Source organism: Pristis pectinata, chromosome 21 (genome assembly GCF_009764475.1).
Source record: "Pristis pectinata isolate sPriPec2 chromosome 21, sPriPec2.1.pri, whole genome shotgun sequence".
Lineage (NCBI taxonomy): Eukaryota > Metazoa > Chordata > Chondrichthyes > Rhinopristiformes > Pristidae > Pristis > Pristis pectinata.
Genome location: NC_067425.1, coordinates 20,228,427 through 20,244,183, shown reverse-complemented (window position 1 = coordinate 20,244,183; position 15,757 = coordinate 20,228,427). Strand labels below are relative to the sequence as shown.

Genomic DNA, 15,757 nt, shown 5'->3' with positions numbered 1-15,757 from the left:
TCTAACCAGTGTTTTGTAAAATTGCAACATAATGTCCCAACTTTTCTATTCTATATCTCAACCTATGGAGGCAAGCATACCATCTGCCTTCTTCATCACCCTATCTACCTGTGTTGTCATTTTTAGAGAAGTATGGACTTGGACCCCTAGGTCTTTCTGTTGATCAACATTCCTTAGCATCCTACCACTTACTATATTTGTCCTGCCCCTATTTGGCTTCCCAAAATGCATCACCTCTCACTTGTCAGGATTAAATTCCAACTGCCAACACTCCGCCCAACTTTCCATCTGATCTACATCCTACTGTAGCCTGAGACCATCTTCTTTGTGATCTACAAAACCGCCAAGTTAGTGTTATCTGCAAACTTACCAATCATATATCTATACTCACATCCAAGTCACTGATATATATCACAAACAACAAAGTTACCAGCACCTATCCCTGTGGTAGACCACGCTTCACAGACTTCCAATCAGAAAAGCATCCTTCTACCACCAGCTCCTGCCTCCTATTATGAAGCTAATTTTGGATATAATTAGGCAGCTCACCTTGGACCAGCCTACCATGCAAGACCATGTCAAAAGTCTTACTAACGTCTATTTAGACAAGGCTTCGTCAATCTTCTTAGTTACCTCCTTAAAAAACTCAATCAAATTAGTGAGACAGGATTGGAATGTGCAGAATGGAAGTCACTTCAGAGACCAATGATATAGATGATAATTGCTGAGAAAGGATAAGCAGTCAGAAACTCAGGTCAGGATTGAACATTACTTTCAAGCTGCCAACAGCCTGCTTCATCCTAATCCAGTCAAGGATAGTGACCAATTCAGTGCCAAAACTAAACTTATGTGGAAAAAAAGAGACAATATTTTTCCATAGATTGACATGGTATACAACAAACCAACCATGGTGGCCAAAGACAACAACTTCAACCTTCCAATGCTTAACCAGAGGAAACAATAGCACATCCAAGCCTACAAGCCAGACAGGAAATCTGACAACACCAAGCCAGCAGAGGAGTCGATCAACTGTGTTTGCTCTTATTAGCCATCCCCAAAACCTACTCTTGTTACCCAAACTTACTATAAATTGCACTGACATTACTCCAACACCTCTTTGATACATCTTTACAGCTCCTGGGCTACACTTTCTCTAATGTTCTATTACTTATTGCCTACCATTACTGTTTCTCACAACTACCAAGAGCTCTTTCTAATAGCACGGAGGTTCCAACATGTACCTTCTCATAGTAGTCTCAAATCTAGAACTCCCAGAACTCAGTGGAAAAAACAAAAGAATGCCATTCAGCTGCTGAGATACTTTCGAAAGGAAAACTAACACATGACAGTCAATCCAGTCAACTGGAATTTCATCATCTGAAAGTATGTTCACTCAATCACCGAGTTCTTCACAGGGAGTGCTGAGTATCAAGTGAGATTATAATCAGCAGAAGTGCAACAAAAACATGTACTTAAAGACCACAGAGACTGTTGGAGCAAAGGTCGTATCACAGGCCACCTCATACATACACAAACAAGCACAAAAATGGCCTACAGAAACCATGTCATCCCAAAGAATGATAAATGAAAACACAATTTTCAAATCTTAATTTTGATTTCTTCATATACACAGGAATGCAGCAATTACCTCCTAAACGTTACAAATCTAAAAATAGGAACAGAACACAGGACAATGACATGTTGTTTAAAGTCCTCCCCTTGCTGGATATTTGAGTAACAACAGTAACAGAGTACATGTGAAAAAACTCACAAGTGTATTTTGATTCCTTTTCCCAGATCAGGAACAGTGAATTAAACAGGAATACATAAAGTATTCCCCATCAGAGTACCAGTTTTAAGGCACCTTTGAATGCTTTGTTTAAATACAGTGGACTTCTATAAATTACCCATACCCCACCTTCATCCTCTTCTGAGAGGGCATTTTACTTGTGTCAGTGCTAGCGATAATGGTTATGATTCAAATTTTCACCCTTGATATTCTTAATATATGTTAATGTCTTGGAATTGGGTGTGGATGGTTAGTTTCAAAATTTGCAAAAACACAATAGTGAAATACAAAATGGACAGTACTGAGAGTTCAAGAGAATATAGATAGGTTGATGGAATGGGTGTACACATGGAAGATGAAAATTAATGCAGAAAAATACATATTATTACATTTTGGCAAGCAGAACAAGGAAAGACAGCATGAACTAGAGGGCACACTTCTAAAAGGATAGGAAATGAGGGATCTGCAGGCAACGTTGGCACTATTTATAGCAAATCACAAGGCATTTTGAGAAAGCAGTTTCCACAGCTGCCACATTTGATTCGGAGAAAGCGAATAGGAAAAATGTGATGAGGAGTCTTCCACCTGAAACATTAACTCTGTTCCTTTTTCCACGGATGCTACATGACCTGAACTCCAACTCAGCATGATATAGTTCCAGCATTTTAATAGGAGAAGTTGTTACATTAGTAAGAATAAGTTTAGCCAGGTGGCGGTGGAGGAGGCCTGGCTGGGTCCTTGTTCAAGGCAAAAGTGAAAGACCCTAGACCATCCCAGCAATGGGATGGAGGTATCAAAGGATTGGATATTCCTGGTGAAGATGAGCCAGCTGGGTCCAGAAAACTGTCCAAGTGGTGGAGGGCACCAAAGGTGTCCTGTTTGTAAGTGGGGAGAGACTGGGCAAGGGAAGAAAAATCAGGTTAAGGTAGGAAAACTTAAGTTGTGTGAGACAAGAACTGACTAAAACAATGGGTCCATCAGCACATTCCTGCTTGCAGATCTTGGAAAGGCAGTCTGTTTTTGTGTTATAAATTCTTTGTGAATTTGACCATGCAGCCAGACATTAGAACAAGATTGAAAGCCCAGATATCAGAAGATGCTATTCTTACCCACTGTTAATGATATAAACCAACTAACCAATTGTTTCATTTTATTTTTAAAAAAGCCCCCATTGATATTGAATCTTAGTTAAAGATCACCGACACCAATTTTGATGGAATACCCCCGTGTTACAGAAGGGTTGCGTTCCTAGAAAACGATACGTATCACAATTTTCTGTAACATGAAACTCTATTTCCCATTGAATTCCATGTAAAAAGGGAAAATGGGTACCTACAGGATGTTTGTTCTCTCAACAGCTGGTGGTTCATGGCAGGGAACCACTTAGGAGATTGCCTTGTCAGTTTCCAAAGCAAATCTCTTAAGTGGCCAGCAGTTGTGTTTGGAGACACAAGAAGCTGCAGATGTTGCAGCAAGCCCCACAGCTTTAGCTATTGCACATAGTTTTTCTCCAGCATCAAATCTTTGTAAAACATCAAGTTTTACATCCAGTGAAATTCCTTTATATGGTCATTTAGGTTTACAACTTGCACTTAAACTTGCTGGGCCAGTTTCAGACATCTTGAGTGTAAGTAGTGTAGATAATACTTGGGAAAAAAAGCTAGGCAGTAAAATGAAGCTACAGCACTAAAAGAGCCACATTATCTGTGCATGCGTCAAGAAACGAGAGTTGAAAAAAAACATTCTTGTTTTAATTGCATTTTTCCCACATAAATTCTGTGAGAGCAATTTTTTTTATTCTGTATCAGTAATTTGTGAATTCTGTAATGGCAAATTTCCATTACCCAAACAGCCATAACACAGGGGTCACCTGTATTCAAAACCAGGGATCAGTGAGAGAACTCCAATTCAGCACAATATTTTCTGAAAGTGGTGAAGTAGTTTCTTGAAAAGCTTCCCACAGATTTTTAAGAGAAATGTCCAGAGTTTCAAAGATTCATACCTCATCTTAAAATAATTTTGAACTCTCTTTGGAACTGGTGTCAGGATTCCATTCACACTTAGCATATTGTACAAATAATTTGCCAGCATCAAATAAATTTACATCAATAATAAGAGCCTAAGAGAAAATTGTGGATAACTGCAATTACTACATGTTACTTTATGAAAACTCACTTAGCAATGACTTCTCGAGAAAGAAGTAGGTTCCAGTAAAGCAATAAAGGCCATTTTGCCATTAGAATAATTAGATGATAACAGCAATAGAGTATAAAACATCTTTGTTAAAAGCTAAATGCAATCAGTAACTCTGGAGGAACTCTACCTGATAATGGCTAATTTTTCACTGTTACCATGACATTTTTAAACGTTTCTTTTGCATCAACCCCACCCCCATCCATCAGCTTAATTAAGGCATTACATCGCAACTAGCTTAACAATAGTTGGGTTCATCTTCTTTTGAGTCCTTTGCAATATTATTCAGTTTTTGTATGCAGATATGCAATAAACATTTCCCACTTCTGGGTAATTTTGGAGAGTAGTGCACTTTATACTTAATTATGATTGAAGACTCTCTTAAAAATTAATGGCAATAGCAATTGTTATAGTTATGTTTAACAATGGGAAAAATCTATAAAATTCACAAGACACAAGAACATAAGAAATAGGAGCTAAAGGAGGCCACAGGGCCCTTCCAGCCTACTCCGCCATTCAATGAGACCATGGCTTATCTGATCTTAGGCTCCAACAGTTTGCTTCCTGACAACCATAAACCACGATTGCCCAAAACTTCAAAATTGTTTCTACAGTAAAACTCCAATAATCCGGCATGCATGGGACTTTGGTGGTGTTAGACAAGCCAATGTTCTGGACTATTGGATGTTATCCAGACACACTTTTAATTCACTTTAGTGACATGTTACACAGTGGTATAATAATTTTGTTTATCAGTTTTACTGTACCCCTCTGATATAAACCTTAGGATAAATCTTGTGTTTAATGTCACTTTATGTGTCATAAGCCTAAAAGAAGACAAAAACACAAAAGGCAAAACCAAATCCCATGAATCTCTTCTTTATCTACTCAACCACAGATTTGAAATCAATTCCTTCAGATTAAAGTGCATTATCATCTGCAAATTTTGCATATCAAGTTCACGTTGTTCATTGTGAAACAGAAGGTAATGGCTCTTGCACTTTCAAAAGATCATGATTATTTACACCATTCAGTTTAAGATTGCCTTCATTAACCACCCATTCTTTGACCAATTTCCTCTCCATAGTAATATTATCCCATTCCCTGGAGTATCATGCACCTTAATTTTAGTGGCAGCCCAACTATATGGCCCCATTGTGAATATTCAAGGTCCCTTACCTCAACTCATTCTATAAATTGCAATAACTTATTTCCATAGCAAGCTCATCCACATGGAACTTTAACTCAGATGCTACCTGATCTGCTGAGTATTTTCAGCAATCTCATTTGTTTCAGATTTCCAACACCTGCTGCATTCCAACATGCTTTTTTCTCAATGCTGCCCTCATTCATCTTCCTCTATTTTTACTCTTCCAGACTGAACAGCCATGATTAACGAGTGTTCATTTCCCTCCTTAAGATAAACTGAAAGCCATTGTGTATTCTGGATAACATTGGTCCATGCTATCACATTCCCCTTGTTCCCTTCACCCCTCATCCTCCCAGAAACTGAAAACACACTTGTTTTCCTCACTTTCCAGTTCTGATAAAGACCCATCGATCTGAAATGTTAACTCTGCTTCTCTCCCCACACACACTGCTTGATTATCTCTGTATTTTTTTATCTTTCAGATTTCTAGCATCTGCTTTTGACTTGGTTTTTTCTAACAGTCTTTCTCTCATCCCCTACAATTTTCACACTTTTAAAACCCAAAACTGCTCACACACCATCAATGCTTCCCAATATGCCTCATTTCTTTTGCACTCAACTTTATTAAATATTCACTAGTTCAAGATTTGGATGTTCAACTGTACTCTTCAATAAATGAAAGGCACACAAGAAGTCCAACAAGAACTGCATTAGAGCTAAATTCAAAATTAAAAATATATCAAAATAGAAACTGCATCTCATTAAAATTACCAAACCTGGTAATGAATGTGGATTGGTAAAATGTTAAATGTTCATGTTGGACACTGATTTCTGCACAAAACCACATGCTGATTGTGTATCTCGAGATTACTCCTTATGCCATGTGCTAGTTAGGGTAGAAATGGGAGGATAGGACAGCTGAACACATGGCTAAAGAGGTGGTGCAGGAGGTATCGCTTTAGGTATTGGGATCCCTTCTGGGGTAGGTAGGGCCTATAAAAGGACGGGTTATACCTAACCATTGGGGAACCAGTATTCTTGCAGGGAGGTTTGCTCATGCTACTCGGGATGATTTATCTACATTGGCAGGGGAGTGGGAAGCAAGAGCTGATCCATGCTCTAAGCTCATCTGATTTACCTGTGATGCTCCTTGCAGTAAAGTCAATGCAATTGAGCCTGCCCACCCTACCATGCTTCCTAACCAGACTCTGTCTGCTCTGCCCATTGGACTTGCTTGATGCACCCTCAACATTCTCTCCCCACCTACTGCACTGCTGGAATTATGATGTCGTTGCAATCACGGAAACGGGGTTGAGGGAAAGGCAGGACTGGCAGCTTAGTGTTCTGGGCTGTAGAAGTTTCACATGTGAGAGAGGGAATGCAAAAAAATAGGGGAAAATCACACTACTGATTAGGGAGAACATAATGGCAGTACTTAGAGAGGATATTCTGAAGGGATCATCCAATGAGGTCATATACGTAGGCCTTAGGAATAACAGGGAGGTGATCAATACTCGGGGCCTTCCAACAGTCTGCAGGAATTAGAAAAAAATGTATGTAAACCAACTGCAGAAGGGTGTAAAAGCAATAGCGTGATAGTAGTAGGGGGTTTTAACTTTCCCAATATTGACCGGGACTGCCTTAGTGCAAGGGGCTTAGATGAGACAAAATGTATTAAGTGCATCCGAGAAAGTTTTTTGAGACAATATGTAGAGAGTTCCACTAGAGACAGAGAAGCACTCAACCTTATCCTAGGAAATGAAACCGGGCAAGTGGTGGAATGGTATATTTCGGGAAAAGACACCGTAATTCTGTAAGTTTCCAGGTAGTTATGGAAAGGGATAAGGTTGGTCCTCAAATCAAGATCTTGAATTGGAGGAAGGCTAATTTCAATAGCGTAAGAAAAAAGCCTGGTGAAAGTAGATTGGGAGTAGATGCTTGGGGGTAAAACGACAGCTGACAAGTGGAAGACTTTTAAGGGAGTTAGTAATACAAGGGCACATGACAAAGGTTATTGAAGGTTTGATCAGGAAAAGAAGAGAAATATGTGGCAAGTACAGGCAACTGGAATCAAGGGAGTCACTTGAGGAATATATAGTGTGTTGGAGAGAGGTTAAGAAAGAAATTAGGAGGATAAAAAGGAGCCATGAAATACCCTTGGCAAGTAAGGTTGAGGAGAATCCCAAGGCATTCTAAGTGTATCAGGAGCAAGAGGGTAAGAGTGGGTCCCCTTAAGGCCAAAAGGGATATTCTCTATGTAGAACTAAACAATATGGGCAAGCTCCTAAATGACTACTTCTCATCTGTATTCACCAAGGAGAAGGAAATGGAAGACAGTGGATTCAGGAAGTGATATGTGGATAATTTGGAGCAGGTCAGTATTAAGAAGGAGGTGATGTTAGATGTCATGGGACGCATAATGGTTCATAAATACCCATGGTTATGAGATCTATCCCAGGTTGCTACTGGTAGTAAGAAAGGAAATAGCTGGGGCCCTTAATTTTGCAACTTTATTAGCAACAGGTGAGATGCCAGAAGCCTGCAGGATGGCTAATGATTATTTAAGAAGGGCAGATGGGATAAGCCAGGTAATTGCAGGCCAGTGAGCCATGAGTCAATGGTAGGGAAATTATTGGAGAAAATGCTCAGAGACAGGATTTATATACATTTGTAAAGACAGGGATTGATCAGAGGTAGTCCACATATCTTTGTGCAGAGGAAATCCTGTCTCACAGGCACCTGGGATCCATGACAAGCTGGCTAATTAAATCCAAAATTGTCATGATGATAGGAGGCAGGGGGTAGTGACAGAAAGATGCTTTTCTGATTAGAAGCAACCAGCGTTGCACTGCAGGGATTGCTGCTGGGTCACTTGAGGTTTAGTTTATACATATTAACAACTTGGATGTGAATGGAGGAGGTATGATTGGTAAGTTTGTGAATGATACAAAAGTTTGTGTTGTAGATAGCAGGGAAGATTACAGCAGGATATAGATCAAGTGGAAAGTTGGGTGGAGTATTGGCAGATGGAATTTATCTCTGACAAATATGAGGTGATACATTTTAGGAAGTCATATAAAGGTAGGATATATACAGTAAATGGTAGGGCGTTAAGGAATGCCGACAAATAGAGGGACCTGAGGGTTCAAGTCCACAGTTCTCTAAAAGCGACAATACAGGCAGATGAGGTGTTTAAGAAGATATACGGCATGTTTGCCTTCATAAGTCAGGGCATAGAGTATAAAAGTTGTTATGTCATGTTCCAACTTAACAAAACACTGGTTAGACCGCGCTTAGACTGTCCAGTTCTAGTCACCACACTAAAGGAAGGATGTAGTTGCACTGGAAAGAGTGCAGAGGAGATTAACCAGGGTGTTGCCTGGATTAAAGGACTTTAGTTATAGGCAGCAATTGTTTAGGCTGGGCTTGTTTTTCCCTGGATGTGTGGCCTGAGAGGTACATATATGAGAGAGGTATAAATTCAGACTATCTACTCTATCTATGGCTCTTATAAAATTATAAGAGGCATAGATAGGTCAATAGAATCTTTTTCCCATGCTAGGAGTATCAAAAACAAGACAGCATTGATAGAAGATGAGAGGAAGAGTTTCAAAGGGGATTTATGGGGAAAGTTTTTTTTTACACAGGCAAGGGATACAAGCATACAGACCTAATGCAGGCAAATAGGATTAGTGTAGATGGGCAAAAAAGTTGACATGAACATGGTGGGCTGATGGGCCTGTTTCTGTGCTGACAACTCTATAAATCCATTTCTTCCTGAATGCACATATCACCTCTCAGTAGTTAGATGCACACCAACACGGTCACTGGATTATAGTGATTGAACAAGTAAATTCTATTGAATACATGATACATTCTTTAGTGTGCAAGATTATATTCCCAGATTCTTTTTCATTTTTTGATGAGAATAACATTTGTAACTCTCCACCCAATGTCTATGATTGCAACAGGGCAACCTCAGGGAAAAATCAATAGCAACCATGCAGCTACAGTAATTCTACACTGTCCTTGCACCACTAATTCAAGATCAAAACCAGTAGCATTTAACTTAAACATCGACTTACTTTTTCAACTGAGGGATTTAGGAAATGTTTGTTTTCTAGAAACACACTTGTTAGAGGAATGTCAAGGTGATAAAGTATGCCTTGGATCAAATGGTGATAAAACATCCATGGGCATTCTAATTTTACCAAGAACCAACAGGACTCTATCCAGGGACTTTATTGTCCTGTTAGCAAAGGCACCAGCTTCCATCTGGAAACAGAATCTATTTTGACATACTTTCATGGTTTTGCCATCACGGTTCACGTTGAGAGCAGCCAATCCCAAAAAATTCCTCCCGCACCCATAACTCTGCTGAATAGCTGTTGAAAGGTCAGAAATGCAATTTGAAGAAAAAATCGAAATTAGGAAATGCCAGCTTGTGGGTGATCCTGTTATTAAGTCTGGACTGATTCAACAGGAGAGCACTTGAGGTGTAAAATTACTGTAACGCAAATGCAACTGGTTGCCACAGGGACCAGGGAAGATAAGAGTCTTGCAATAAATACAAAACTGTCGGGAAATATACTGTTCGGGAGTTTCCACATAATATATGAAAAGAGGTGCTACATGACACTGAAAGGATGGAGGGTCCGACTATAAGTTAATGAAGGGGGCGCCCAGTTCGTCGTTTATATCACAATGGAAAAGATGTCAATGTTTCTATGAGGCGTCCACACACCTCAGGACGTGGGATTACAAAGAGTTTTGAGGCCGAGCCAGTTGATGCAGAAGGGGGTTCGCGGTTGGTAAGCAGTCTCAGAAAACACCAGACCCCTTTTTGGATCCATCACCCAGGTCCAAGGGGCCGACGTTTTGCCGGGATGACGGAAGAGGCAAAACTACTCCCAACTGTTGACAGGCCTCGCCACACAGAGAAAACCCGGAGCAGGAAGGCCATTAGTAACTCCTTCCCCCGGCTTTCGGGAGCTCAGCCCTCACCTCAGCACCGAGCCAGCCGGAACCCCAACTATCCAACAACCAAGGAAGACGTAAATAGACCGCGGATCCCACACGGGGCACTTACCGGGAGCAGGGTGCCGGAGCAGTGGCGGGACGCGATGACACGTCTCCTTTATGGCAGGAGAGCGTCCTCTCTCTGCCCGGGGAGGGGTTCTGACTGTTCGAGATCAGCCTCAAGAGGCGAGGGGGTGTGGTGGTGACCGCCCAGAAAATGGTTGTAATTTTTTTTTTCCCCTAAAAATTTCTGAGTGGCTGCACCTTCATTGGCCACCCCGGGATTTGTGTGGTCGCCGCGAAACTTCCCAAGGTGGGAGAGAGTTGTTCAGGCTGCAGTTCACCGGCTGCCTCACACCCCCTTGCACTCCATCTCAGCGCGACAGGGTGATTCCACTCATCTTTCAGCACCACACTTCCCATCACAGACTAAATATCTGTTGGGGGGGGGGGGTGGCTGAAGATGATTAGTGTTTAAAATGCTGAACTGCTCTTGCCCTATTCTGTTGCTGTGTTTGCAAATGTTTATAGCAACGTAAAAGCAGTTACGAACTCTAGTGCAGACTGCGAGTGGCTGCAGGTGCATTAACAGAGATGCGTATTGCGCGCCACTTCTGCGCGGTATAAAACACGTTGGCAGCCGCCGGTTTTGTATTTGGTTTGATCGTTTGTCCTCACTTGAAAACCTTGCAAAGTTTCCGTCTTTTTGCACGACTGCTGTCCCCGGAGCCTCGCGCGCCATCTGCCGACAGGCGTGGGGCGGAGCTCCGCCCCCTGCCGCCCATTGGTCCCTCCAGTCTCTACCTGCAGTCTGTAGCAGGTGTCCCAAGCTCACCTGGAGTCGGTCCACGGAGACATTTCAAAGTAGAGCACACAGCTTAGCCTGCATTGCGAGTTAGTGACATACACAACAGCTCAAATTTAGCTAAGCAAGCAACCGGAAACAAAAATCATTTCGTCCATCATACTTCAGCTGATCAATACTCTAATTTTGTACAGAAAATGCACATAAAAGCTCATCCTTTTATGTAACAGGGACTGAGAATATGTCTAAGGTTTTTTTTCTGTATTTTAATTATACAAAGTTAACAAAAGTGAATGAATCAAAACATAACTCCATTCCAAAATCATGCTCTAATATACAAATCATGATTATATTAGGCCTAACGAACTTCTTGTGTTCCTAATAAATTAGAATGCTTTTATTTCAGATTCTTCACTTTGATGGAAGGTTTAAATACTAGATAAAGCAAATTAAAAATTAACAGGTTATGAATCAGGAAAATGCAGAACTTCCTGCTCCCAAAGAGTTTAAACTTGTAGAATAAATTAGCAAGGAAGACTATGGACATGGTTTTAAAAGACAATTCTGCGTAATCTGTAGAAGTCTGATCATAATTTGAAAATCCAGCTACAAGCATGCATATATTTTCCTTTTATTATTGCACTAATTAGAAGCTGGAAAGAAAAACAACAAATCGGTATAAGGGCAGTTGTTCAGTTACTGTTGTGCACTTCTGGAGATGAATAGAATCACAGGATTCACAAACAATTTACACAACTGAAACCAAACTCCTGTGCCAAAACTTTAACATCATTTATGCCTTTAATATTAAATAGAGAAAAGTGTAATGGCTTTAAACAGCTTAATTCAACAAGATACTATATGTGATAGAAGTCTGATATAAAAACGAACAAAAAATGTTGTAAAGGCAGCATTTGTGGAAAGAGAAATAGTGTTAATATTTAAAGTTAATGCCCTTTCCAATGAGGTCATCGGTCTGGTCTTTTTTTCTCTCCATAGATGCTGCCCAACCTGAGTATTTTCAACGTTTTCTTTTTTAATCCCCCAATTAAATTGGTTCCTCTAACTTCAATCAGTTTTAAATACATTTCACTTGTTTGTGCTAGCTTCATAAGAAAGGTAAAATGAAAGCAATATTTGATACTGATCCACTTTAGAAGATAGTAGAGCATATGATTAAAAAATTGATCAAAAAGGAAGGTTTTAAAGGACGGAAGGAATTCTGCTCCTTAGGGCTTAGACAACCAAAGGCACAGCCACCAATGATGGAGCAATAAAATCCAAAGATAATCACAAGGCCAGAATTGTAGCCGTGCAGATATCCCAGCGGACTGGAAAAATGAAAAAGTTTATAGAAATGGTCATGCAGCCATGGAGGGATATCATAATAGGGATGAAATATTTAGAAATTGTGTCATTGCTCTACAGGGAACTAATGTAGGTCAGGAAGCAAAGGGGTGATGGGTAAATACAACTTGGTGCAAGTTATGAACAAGTGTTTCAAACGATCAGAAGAATGTAAGAAATACATGTAATGAGGAAATGTAAGAGGAAGCCATGCAGCCCCTTGGGCCTGCTCAACCACTGAATCAGATCACAAAACTGGTGGTATAGTGGACTGTGTAGAAGGTTGTCTAAGGTTACAACAGGATCTAGATAAATGGGAAAGTGGATAAGGGAATGGCCAATGGAATTTGGGAAGTTAAACCAGGCCAAGACATAGAGTGAATGGCAGGGTCCTGGGGGAGTGTTATTGAAAAGCAATGTCTTATGGTATTACAAGTACGTATTTCTCCAAAAGTGGTGACACAGGTAGACAGAATGGTGGTGAAGGCATATGGTCTGCTTGCCTTCATCGGCTGAGGCATCGAGGATAGGAGTTGGAAAATCATGTTGCAGTTGTATAAACTGTTCCTTAGTCTGCATTTGTGTATTGTGCGCAATTCTGGTCACCACACTATAGGAAGGATGTGATTAAGCAAGGGAGTGCAGAAAAGATTCACAAGAATATTGCCTGGACTGGAGAGCTTGAGTTACAAGGAGAGATGGGATAGGCTGGGACTATTTTCCCTAGAGCAAAGGAGGCTGAGGGGTTACCTTATAAAGATTTATAAAAAGTATGATGAGTATAGATAGGGTAGATAGTCACAGTATTTTTCCAGGATAGTGGAGTCTAAAACTAGAGGGCATAGCTTTAAGATAGGTGCAGAGTGTCAGGGGAATCAGAGGGGCAAGTTTTTCCCCTCTCACCTTATGGGTATATGGAACAGAGCTGCCACAGGAAGTGACAGAGGTGGGTACAATTTAAAAGACACTTGGACAGGTTCATGGATAGGAAAGGTTTAGAGGGATATGGGCTAAATGCAGGCAAATGGGATTACAGTAGATAGGCATCTTGGTCAATATTGATGAGTTGGGCTGAAAGGCAATTTTCATACTATATAAATCAATGAATGTAACATTAACCTCAGTTCAACTTCCTTAACTGTTCACCATAACCTTTGACTCTCCTCCAGACCAAAAATCTCTCTCTCCTGGACTTAAATACTTAACAACTCAGCCTCCACAACTCTCTGGGATAGAGAACTCCAAAGATTCATGACTTTGAGAGATGAAATTCTTCCTCATCTACATCTTAAATGGGCATCCCTTTATTCCCAAACTATGGTAGATTCCCCCATGAGGAGAAACATCATCAGTTTTGTGAAGCCATCACAGAATTTATGCATCAATACAATCACACCTCTTACTGTGTTCTGTAGGCAGATGTGGGGGAGGAGGTGAGAGCAGATCCACCAGGGGATGGGTAAAAGGTATGAAGGGAGGCAGCATGGGGGGGGGGGGGGAGGAGAGAGAAAAAAAAATCTACTGCATTCAGTGCTCCAAGTGTGGCCTCTTCTACAATGGCGATACCAAACATAGACTAGGTGAGCATTTCGTAGAACACCTACGCTCTGTCCATAACCACGATCTGCATCTCCCCGTTGCCAGTCGCTTCAACTCCCTCTCCCACACTATCACTGATATGTCACTCCTCAGCCTCCGCCACTGCCAGAAGTCCAAATGCAAACTGTAGGCACAATACCTCATTTTCTATCTTGGGACCTTTCAGCCTAACAGGGTGAATATCAAATTCTCCCACTTTAAGTAAACCACCAGCCACCCTGCCTCTCTTTTTTCTCACCATTTTGTTTTTTCTCTCCTTTTCCTCCCCTCCCCCCATACCTTTGACCCATCCCCCAGTAGATCTGCTTTCCCCTCCTTCCCAGCATCTACTTATCACCACCTGTGCCCACCCCACCTCCCCTCTATGTCCACCTAAAACTGCTGTTCCTCCCCCCCCCCCATATTGGGCTTCCCCTTCAGTCCTGGAAACAAAAAAAAAGGGGGGGGGCTCCTGATCCAAAACTTTGACCATCTGCTTTTCTCCACTGACCTGCTGAGTTCCTCCAGCATCTTTTTTTTCCATATAGATTCTGGCACCTGCAGTTCTTTGTTTCTCCAGTTTCAGATCAATAACGTTTCATCAGACCATTCTGCCCAATCTGGGGAGTATTTCTAGCACTGTGTTTTTATTACATTTTAGTTGAGTTGAAAAAATGACAAGGCTTAAATGCAAGTTATAAAATGTAACCATTTTAAATAATGCCATCCCATGGAGGTTGGATAAACCAGTTTCCAAGTCATAACTAACACGTTAACTTTGCACCACTAAGAATTGTACTACATAACCACAAGTAATTCTTCTTGCAACTTTAATGTGAAACTTGTCAGTTTGTTTCTGTGGAGAAAGTTACAGTAAGAATATTGTTTTAATACAAGCTTTTCTTTTACTTACTTAATAAAATACCCTCGTTATAACCTTTAATTACTTTTTCCAGCATTTTAGAGATCTGAATACTTTTCGATGTGTGTTATCACAAACATGGTTTCAGTTGCTTTTAAAAGCTGAAATGGAAGGACAGCAAAAATACCAAAAGCACAGCAAATTTTAAGAGCATTTTGAAAGTCAGTAATAGCAAGCCAGAAATGTTGGGAATCTAGAGTTTGGCTAAGTACAGAATTGGTGGAGGGCTCTGCCAATGAATTGAAAAAGGGAAAAAAAAGATTACACAAAACAGAATTAGAGGACCAAGTAATACAGGAGTTGAGGTTGTGAATTCAGTAGGAGGTGAAAAAGGAATTAAGTATTGAAGTAACCAAAGATGAACTACCTCACAATACTAAAGCAGAGGGAAGAGAAGCAATGGCCCCAATAACTGAAAGGCAGGGAGGGCAATTGGAAAATCCAGGGTTCTGGAAATCCTTAAGTTAATACAGTAGGACTAGATTTAAATTTTCCAAATTGTTCACTACCAACCAGAGGCTGGCTGGCCACTGAACATTTAGGCAGCTGAAGAGCAATACAGAGGCAATTTGGAGATGAGGGGATAGTTAGTGCAGATAAGCACAAAGATGGAGATAAGTAAAACTTGCTGGGACGGAGATGCAGGTGGGGGAGCACTCTGGCTAGTATTCCTCAGGCAGTGCTGAGAAGTCACTTACCTAGTTCCATCCAGCCACTCTTGCCTTCCTCAGCTACTAGTTTCCCCAAAGTTCAGGAAACATAACATGTGGAATGAAGTTAAGATTTGAAAGACACTACCTCATTAAAATAGTTAGATGGGATTGCAACTTGACTGCTTTCCAGAAACAATGTCTAACTTGCCTCTGTTGAACTAGGAGCGAGTACAATATAACATCTTTCCCATTTTTGGATGTTTAAACCATTTTGATTTCCAATCTAAAAAACACTGTATGA

At 40.7% G+C, this 15,757-nt stretch overlaps 1 protein-coding gene across 1 annotated transcript in view; it reads right to left on the bottom strand.

Moving 5' to 3' along the window:
• LOC127581200 (rab effector Noc2-like) overlaps positions 1-10,648 on the bottom strand; it is a 157,447-nt gene extending 146,799 nt beyond the window's left edge. The window contains exon 1 of the mRNA XM_052035314.1: positions 10,222-10,648. The gene's annotated coding sequence lies outside the window, so the exon portion shown is untranslated. The remainder of the gene's footprint in view (positions 1-10,221) is intronic.
• Between the last annotated feature and the right edge of the window lie 5,109 nt (positions 10,649-15,757).